At 45.4% G+C, this 10,102-nt stretch overlaps 1 pseudogene; it reads left to right on the top strand.

The window, feature by feature from the left end:
- The first annotated feature begins 2,780 nt into the window (after window positions 1-2,780).
- On the top strand, window positions 2,781-4,070 carry LOC103120562 (large ribosomal subunit protein eL6-like; annotated as a pseudogene).
- Window positions 4,071-10,102: the final 6,032 nt, after the last annotated feature.

Here is a 10,102-nt window from a genome sequence, read left to right as displayed (position 1 = left end):
GGGAAAGAGAGAGAGACTGTGCTGTCCACGACCGCCCAACCATGAATAGTTGGAGGGGGTGTGAGAGAATGGGCAGCTAAAGGCCACTGTTACCAGTAGTTCCAAAGCAGTCAGCCCTGGTGTCATTAGAAGGCCCCAGGATGAGTGACTCAGCAGACCCAAGAAAATGCTTTGTAAAGCAAGTGTCTGGTGCACAGACCAGATGGAGAAGCCTGGGGCTAGAGTTCTGGGCACACAATGGAGGAAGGAGAGGGGGTTGGGATGAGGGAGACATTTTGTTAGGACCACACAGTGTACAGGAGCTCCAAGTGAAGCATCTTTGAGAAGTCCTTGATGAAAGCCCTCAAAAAATGCCAGCCTAGAGGTAGCACTGGCTAGAGCCTAGAGAGGAGGGTCTTTGCTTCTGAGCAAGACTCTTCAAGGAAGTGCCTGATTCAGAGATCAAACCACAAGGACCCCATAATACTACCCACCCATGGGGGAGGAGGCTGCCAGGATGTCCTCGGGCTCCTAGGAGAAAAAATCTCCCCTGAACTGACAAGCAGTAAGTGCCATAGTGGCCCGCACTGTGCACATGGGCCGGTGCAGAAACCAGGTTGGGTACATTCTTTGTGGTACTGGAGTGTGTGCTGAGTCACCTCTTACAGGAACCAAAAATTTTATTCACAGGCTACTGCTTGGCTTTTCCCTTGGCATCCAGGTTGAGAAAGAAGAAAGAATAAATATGAACCAAAGATGCTGCTGGGGCAGGGTGCCTAGGGCTCTCTTCTCCCCTTCCTCCTTGCCTCAGAAACTGGGATAAGTTACTCATTTTCCAATTACATGATCTCCTGGGCCACTCATGCAAAAAGAGGGCAGAGGTGAGTGCCTCTAGGAGCACAGCTGAAGCCTGAGGGAACTCGATGTCTGTGCTTTCCCAGAGTGGCAACCCATGTCACCACCTGTTGTTTTACCTGGACTGGCTTCACGGTCAGGTAACAGAGACGACCAGAGACCAGAGACACACGGCTGGGCTGAGAATGCAATTTAATCTTTATTCACGAACGGGCAAATCACCACACCATGTGCTTTTCTCCATCATCCTCTCTCCGCCGCTGCTGCTGGGACTCTGCCCGTCCTTAGCATAGGGGGTGGGGAGAAAGTGGGGCGCAAAACTAGCAAGGGGCAAACCAATTCTTCTCAGAGGTCAGGGGGAAGGGAACATACCAACAATTCCCCCTTCTGTTTTTAACTAAATGACCACAGTATCAGGGGTGTGGGGTGAACAGAAACCTATATTGTACAGGTGCCCCACATTGGGTGCCATATGTTGTTTTATCCGGGCTGGCTTCATGGGCGGGTAACAGAGACGACCAGAGACACACGGCTGGGCTGAGAATGCAATTTAATCTTTATTCACGAACGGGCAAATCACCACACCATGTGCTTTTCTCCATCATCCTCTCTCCGCTGCTGCTGGGACTCTGCCCGTCCTTAGCATAGGGGGCGGGGAGAAAGCGGGGCGCGAAACTAGCAAGGGGCAAACCAATTCTTCTCAGAGGTCGGGGGAAGGGAACATACCAACAACCACCCTGCCTGCTCTCACCACATCAGACTGCTTCTCAAGCTCACTTCCTGGTAGACTGGTGCAAAGGCATGAGCTAGCACAAACCTCCTCCATTACTCCACTTCCTTCTATGGAATGAGGGATTTGGGCTCAAGGAACCACACCCAGTGAGCTAAAGCTGTCTGAAACTGGGCCTACTCTGTGGGGTTACTCCTCCCTCCAACCCCCACAGCCCCAGGAGGAGCAGAAACTATTTCAAGAACACATAACCCATTTACTGAATATTTTCCAAGTACTCTAGCCTGTGCAGGTAACAAGAATAGCCATCACATTTATGTGTTATGTGAGTCTGCGAAGCATTTCACATTTATACCAATGCATGTTATTTTCTGCGCTCACAACAATCCCATGAAACAGATACTGTCATGATATTAACTTCACAAATGGAAAAAAATGAGACTCACGGGGAATAACTTGCCTCTAACGCAAAACTGCTAAAGCATAAGTCTGTATCAACCAGATCACCCAGCTCCAAAGTCCATGACTCAGGACTGTCACAAACTCCACAGTGCTGGTTAACTAAGGGTCAGTTAGGCACAGATCACAGCCTACGCTAGGGCTGGTGGGGGCGGCAGCAAACAACAAGGTGATTTGTCAAATGAAAATAATATAGTACCTACCTTGACTGCTGGTTGTAAAAACTAAATGACTCATATGTTCCTAAGTGCCTTAAAAAGACAGCTACAGGGAGTCAGGTGGTAGTGCATCGGGTTAAGCACACATGGCACAAAGGGCAAGGACCGGCGTAAGGACCCCGGTTTGAGCCGCCAGCTCCCCACCTGCAGGGGAGTCGCTTCACAGGCGGTGAAGCAGGTCTGCAGGTGTCTGTCTTTCTCTCCCCCTTTCTGTCTTCCCCTCCTCTCTCCTTTTCTCTCTGTCCTATCCAACAAAAAATGACATCAACAACAACAATAATAACCACAACAAGGCTACAACAAGGGCAACAAAACGGGGGGGGGGGGGGGGGGGAAATGGCCTCCAGGAGCAGTGGATTCATGATGCAGGCACCGAGCCCAGCAATAACCCTGGAGGCAAAAAAAAAAAAAAAAAAAAAAAAGACAGCTACAGCCCTTAGTTCTCTTTCTCATCTTGCAAGGTAATAATGGCAAGTGTTCTCTGCAAGACTGGATCTCGGGACCCCAATCTTTCGCCATCTGAACCAGGAGCCTATTGAATGGAAATCAGCAGGGGTCAGACATGCTGTAGGGTGGGGGCTATTGAGAGATGGCGGGGTGAAAACACTGAGAAGTCTGCTGCAAAAGAGAAGAAGCCAGAAGCCAAGAAGGCTGATGCTGGGGCCCAGAGTAAGAAGGTGAAAGCCAAGGCTAAGGCTAAGGCCAAGGCCAAGGCCAAGGCCAAGGCCAAGGCCAAGGCCAGAAAAGGAAAGCCACACTGCAGCTGGAACCCAGTCCTCGTCAGAGGCATGGGCAGATACTCCTGATCAGCTATGTATCAGAAAGGCCATGTACAAGAGGAAGTACTCAGCTGCTAAATCCAAAGCTGAGAAGAAAAAGAAGGAAAAGGTCCCTGCTACTGTCATAAAGCCAGTTAGTGGTGGCAAGAATGGTGGTATCCATGTGGTTAAACTTCAAAAAATGCCTGGATACTACCCAAATGAAAATGTGCCCCGGAAGCTGTTGAGCCACAGCAAAAAGCCCTTCAGTCAGCATGTCTGGAAGCTGCAAGCCAGCACTCCCGGGACCATCCTGACCATCCTCACTGGGCGTCACAGAGGCAAGAGGGTGGTTTTCCTGAAGCAGTTGGAGAGTGGCTTGCTCCTTGTGACTGGACCTCTGTCACTCAACTGAGTTCCTCTGCGTAGAAAACACCAGAAATCTGTCATTGCCACCTCCACCAAAATTGCTATCAGTAGTGTGAAAATTTCCAAGCATCTCACTGATACTTACTCCAAGAAGAAGAAGCTGCAAAGGAGCTGGGCAGTAGTGCAGCGGGTTAAGTGCATGTAGTGCAAAACACAGGGACCAGCATAAGGATCCCGGTTCTAGCCCCTGGCTCCCCACCTGCAGGGGAGTCGCTTTACAAGCGGTGAAGCAGGTCTGCAGGTGTCTATCTTTCTCTTCCCCTCTCTGTCCCTCCTCTTTCCATTTCTCTCTGTCCTATCCAACAACTACATCAAAAACAACAACAATAACTACAACAACAATGAAAAAAAAAAAAAAACAAGGGCAACAAAAGGGAAAATAAATACATATTTTTAACCAATCAAATAGTCCAAGAAGAAGCGAAAGCCCAGACACCAGGAAGATGAGATCTTCAACACAAAAAAGGAGAAATACAAGATTACAGAGCAGTGCAAGGTTGATCAGAAAGCTGTGAACTCAAAATTTTGCCAAGAATCAAAGTTGTTTCTCAACCCCAGGGCTGTCTCCGCTCTGTGCTCACTCTTACAAATGGAATCTACCCACATAAACTGGTGTTCGAAGTTTCTTTCAAGAGAACTTAATCAAATGATGTATCCAAAAAAGGACAGCCAGAAATATCTAGCATTAACTATTGTGATAACTATCGCACAGGGCTGGTGATAGTGTGCTATTTTGCCATGTGTGCAACTTAGGTTTGAGTCCAGCCCCCTACTGCATTAAAAGAAACTTTGGTGCTGTGGTTTCTTTCACTCTCTACCTGTCTGTTTTTATCTAAAAATAAAATAAAATAAAATAAAAATATAGTAGTTGACATTTTAAAATGGTCATAAGGACTGGAGAGATAGCATAGTGGTTATGCAAAAGACTCTCTTAGCTGATGCTCTGAGGTCCCAGGTTCAATCCCTAGCACCAGCATAATTTAGAGCTGAGCAGTGCTATGGGGGTGTGTGTGTCATTAAAATAAATAAAATATTTTAAAATATATATTAAATAAAATTGTAGTAACATACATATAACAAAAGTTACTATTTGGGGGCTGGGAGATGGCTCACTCAGTAGAGTATACATGTTGCCATGCAATGAGGACATGGGTTCAAGCCCCTAGCAGCCACTTGGGTGCATCGTGCAAAAGGAAAGCTTTACAGATGGAGGAGCAGTGCTGTGGTATCTCTCCTTTTTCTGTCTCTCTTTCTCTGCTGTGCTCTCTGGGAGGTGGGAGAATCCACCAGAGTGGTGGAATCATACAGGTACAAAAACCCAGCAAAACTCTAGTGGCCAAAATAATAATAGTTATTATTACCTGTTGTTAACGTTTGGGGCCTCTAGCTGGCCAGGCTAGCTTCGTGGCGGTAGGCAGAGACGACCAGAGACACACAGCTGGGCAGTGAAGCTATATTTCTTTATTCACAAACAATGATTCATACACTAACCCAAACTAATCACCACACAGATCTGTCCTGCATCCTTCTTGTCTGGCGGCTGCTGGCAGAACTCTGGCACTATGCGGCATAGGGGGCGGGGAGAAAGAGGGGGCCCGAAACTAGCAAGGGCCAAACCAATTCTCCTGGCAGGGGTGGGGCGAGACCAAACCAATGTGAAGCATACAACAACCTGTTGTTGTTTTTTAAAGAATTCTTTAAGGCAGAGGTAGATAGCATAATAGTTATGCAAAGAGACTCTCATGCCTGAAGCTCCAAAGTCCCAGGTTCAATCCCTAATACACCATAAACCGGAGCTGATAAAAAAGAAAAATCTTTATTAACGAGAGTACTAGAGCACCACTCTGGCACATTTTAATCATTTTCAAAAGATTTCTTTATTTAATGAGAGCAAACAAATGTGAGGCCCATTTATGAAAGCCTTGCATTCTACTTCGGAGTCAGCGATGATTTTAAATGCCAGGGCTTGAACCCAGCACCTCATATAAGTGAGACATTCGCACACTCCACTGCTGAGTCACCTTCAGAGAAACCACTGTAACCATTTTTAAGTACAGAATCCTGTGGCATTGGCACACTCACATTAACTGACAAAAATCTCCAGGACCCATCTCCAGAGCTTTTCTTCTTTTTTTTCCTCCAGAGCTTTTCTTTTCTTTTCTTTTTTTTTTTTTTGCACCATGAATCCACCGCTCCTGAAGGCCATTTTCCCCCTTTTGTTGCCCTTGTTGTGGTTATTATTATTGCCATTGTTGATGTTGTTCGTTGTTGGACAGGACAGAGAGAAATGGAGAGAGGAAGGGAAGACAGAGAGGGGGAGAGAAAGATAGATACCTGCAGACCTGCTTCACCGCCTGTGAAGCGACTCCCCTGCAGGCGGGGAGCCGGGGGCTCAAACCGAGATCGTTACGCCGGTCCTTGCGCTTTGTGCCACATGCGCTTAACCCACTGCGCCACCGCCCGACCCCCAAGAGCTTTTGATCTCCTTGAATGGCTCATAATTACCAACATACCTTGTTGTTGTGATAAATATGCGTATGTCGTCCCTAGCTCCTTAAGAAAAAACTCTAGGCTGCAGCAGTGGGCAATGGGTGGAGAGTACAAGCCTTGCTTCATATTTGGATTCCCTGTTACAGCCTGTGTAAACTTGAGAATTTCATCTAAAACTCTCAACATCAGTTCCTCCCTGAGGATCATACCAGAACATGGAGACCACACAGGACTGTGGTTAGTATAAAAGCAAGTCAACGAAGAGAAAGAACATTGTGATCTTCACGTAAGGTGCCCCACAAACATTAGAAGCTCACATTAGAGACAAAATACTTAACAACCTCCTGACACAAAATAAGAACCCAGACAATTCTAAATGAGAAGCACCACGCTGTTTGGTAACACTGCCCCCTAGTGGCAGCTAAGAAAAGTGCAGCAGATCTTGGTTTGGCTTAAGGTTCCTTCGGAAGAGGCTTTTTTCCCTCAGGCCTGAGTACTCTCATTGTCCCTAGACACACAACAGGCCCTGCGCCGGGCTCCTAAAGAACCCCTCTCTCTGGATTGCCTCTCTGTGCTCTTAATATTCTCTTGGCGCTTATACAGTCCACTTCCCCCTTGGGTGGGCCACCCACAGCCTGCTTTGCCCAAGTCCTGCCTGCTCCAGAAGACAACTCAGGAGCACACCCGGCCACAGACGACCAGATTTGTTTTTGTTGTTCATTTTGTTTTTTCCTCTGAGAATTCAGGGTCACTTGCAGTGTGCATTTTTTTACCCTCCAGACAATATAGTTATTTGATATAATGGCCTGTGGTCCTTAATGTTTTCCATAGTCTCCAGAGCATTAACTGCAATGATGGACAGAACTCCTTAAAAGTTGTAAGTTTTTTGCGGTGGGAAGGTGGTGCACCCAGCTGAGGGAACAAGAACCTGGGTTCCAACCTTCACTTCCTGCCTGCAGGGGGGAAGCCGTGAAACAGGTCTGAAGGTGTCTATCTTTGCTGTCCCTAACTCCCTCTCCCCTCTGAATTTCACCCCTATCAGACAAGATGGGGGAAATGGCCACTAGGAGAGGTGGATTCATATTGCCAGCACCAAGCCCCAGAAATAACCCTGGTGGAAATTTTTTTAGAAAGTTAAAAATTTCTACAGCTAGGGAGTTAGCTCCTGGATAGAATGGAGGACTTGAAAATATGAGTTCTTGAGTTAGATCGCTGCTATCACATGTGCCAGAGTGATTCTCTGCTCTGGTTCTCTCTCTCACACATAAATATATTTTAAACATACAAAACAGAAGCTACACATTTCTGAGTGCCTAGCATGTGCCAGGCATAGTACAGGGGACTTTTACATACATACCTTCAATTCTCAGGATAATTCTGATGTAACTCTACTGGAAATTAGTATTTATTTAAAATATTTATTTTTTAATTTATTTATTTTTCCCTTTTGTCCTTTTTATTGTTGTAGTTATTATTGTTGTTGTTATTGATGTCATTGTTAGGGCAGAGAGAAATGGAGAGAGGAGGGGAAGACAGAGAGGGGTAGAGAAAGATACCCGACACCTGCAGACCTCCTTCACCGCTTGTGAAGCGACTCCCCTGCAGGTGTGGAGCTGGGGGCTCGAACCGGGATCCTTACGCTGGTCCCTGCACTTTGCATCACCTGCGCTTAACCCGCCGCACTACCGCTTGACTCCCTAAAATATTTATTAATGAGAAGCACAGCATGGCTCTTGTATATGCAATGCCTGGGATCAGACTCAGAACTTAACACCTGAAAGTTCTGTGTCTACCACTATTTCCATGGCCACACTAGTATCCAATTTATAGGTAACTGAGTTTCAGAAAGGTTAATAACTTTTCTTGTAGTCAAATAGCTAGTAAAAGGAAAGGGCACAGGTTTGAACCCTACTATGCCTGAATACAGATCTGAAGAAGAGATCTCAACACCCACCCTAACTTCATTTATTTATTTATTCCCCTTTTTGTTGTCCTTGTTTTTTATTGTTGTAGTTATTACTGTTGTTGTTTTGATGTTGTCGTTGTTGGATAGGACAGAGAGAAATGGAAAGAGGAGGAGCAGAAAGAGAGGGGGAGAGAAAGACAGACACCTGCAGCCCTGCTTCACCACTTGTGCTACTGCCCAACTCCCCCACCCTAAGTTCTATGAATCATTAGCACCTGCCTAGGACAGTGAATTGGGAAAGAAGTTAAAACACCTGGGCTTGAGCAGAACACTTGCCCATATGGTAGGACACATGCTTCACCAAGTTTATAGACAGGTTGAAACCCTGGGACCACATGGGAGACACTATAGCACCAGGGGAGGCCCTGGTGCTGGGTCATCTCTCCCTCTCTCTCTGAATGAAAAAGGAGCCTGAGAGTGATGCAGCCTTACATGTATGAGGCCCCTGGTTTGAACTCCAACAACACATGGGAAGTGCCATGGCTCTGGTACCATATTTCCCTCCCTTTCTCCCCACATCTATCTGACTGAAAAGATGGCCAAGCATGTTTAAATCAAGCATTCGTGAGGCCCTGACTCCATGCACAAAACAGTGTTTAACTGAAATCTATGAATGAGAAATAAAAACCAGACAAGGACAAAACAACTAACCTAAATGTTTCAAAAATAGAAATGTAAAAAATACCTCAAACTGGCTGGAGAGAGAGCATAATGGTTCTGCAAAAATACTTTGGGAAGCTGGGTCAGCCTACTTTGCCACTTGAGGAAGACTGGTCCTGAAATGAGTGTAGCCTAGCTGTGTTCCCAGCTGTGACCATGGACTGGGAGCTTAGACTGATAGGGACACAGAGGTTACACAGGCTCTTGTATATGAATAGATATGGGCCCTGGATCAGATTAATGTGGTAAACAACTAATTGTATTTATATATTCTCTTCAAGTTTGGGAACTATTCTCTGCCCTAATCCAGTTTTCTGGTTTTATTCTCTACTCTGACTAAATCTTCCCAGACAATATATATATTTTTTCATTCTTTATTAGGGGATTAATGGTTTAGAGTTGAAAGTAAAATACAATAGTTTGTACATGCATAATAATTCAACCTCCACTAGGTCCTCCTCTAGGTCTCCATCATGATCCAGGACCCAATCCCCACCCCAATGAATGTGTCCTGGAACCTCACCTCTCCAGAGCCCTACCCTACTCAATAGGGAAAGACAGAAACAGGCTGGCGGTATGGATCAACCTGCCAACACCCAATTCTAGTTGAGAAGCAATTACAGAAATCAGAATTCCTACCTTCTGCACCCCAAAAACATCTTGGATTCATATTCCCAGTGAGGGAGAAGTGATAGGAGGAAGAGGATAAGAGACCTCTGAACTCCAGCTTCATCAGGTCCCAGAGAGAGGTGACAAAAAGGAGAGAAATATTTGGATGTAGTAATAGGGTTATGTGTGGCTTTGAAGGGAAGAGAGGACTGGACCTGGAAGAAAAAGGGGGAAATTATGTACAAATATAGACAGCTAGCTGTAGAGATGATAGTAGACCCATGTCTGCAACCTTGGGAGAATCACAGTGGTTTGCAATGGAGGGACTTGGGACTCAGAACTCAGTCGGTGGGAATGGTGTGGAACCATACCCCTACTGACATGTAATTTTGTAAATCAATATTGAATCACTAATAAAATGTTTTAATAGTAAACCACTAATAAAATTAAAAACAAATAAATACTATAAAAAAAACGACTTTTCATGCCTGAGACTGAAATCCTAGGTTCAATTCCCAGCACCACCATAAACCAAAGCTGATCAATGCTCCAGTCTCTCCCCCACCTTTCTCCTTAACATAAATAAAACATTCTTTAAAATGCCACAATGACTGGAGAACTGTCTTATATTAAAGGAGTTAGAAGAAATATAACAATCAAATGTACTGTATAATCTAAAAACAAGGTCCTAAAACAGCTATAAAGCTATAGTAATCAAGAAAACCTGACTGTGGGATCCTTCTAGCTACAGCACTGTATCAAGGTTAGATTTCCCAGGGTTAGCAGTTAGGAGACACCTGCTAAACTGTTTAAGGTTGTGGTTAGGAGACACTTGCTAAAGTGTTTAGGAGTGAAGCATTCTAACATCTGTGACCAAGTCAAGTGTTTTAGAAAAAGGCTTATGTCTGCATATATGCCTTTTAACAAAATGTTATTGCCACCAGGCTTA

Source organism: Erinaceus europaeus, chromosome 14 (genome assembly GCF_950295315.1).
Source record: "Erinaceus europaeus chromosome 14, mEriEur2.1, whole genome shotgun sequence".
NCBI lineage: Eukaryota > Metazoa > Chordata > Mammalia > Eulipotyphla > Erinaceidae > Erinaceus > Erinaceus europaeus.
This window is presented reverse-complemented; position numbering and strand designations above follow the sequence as displayed.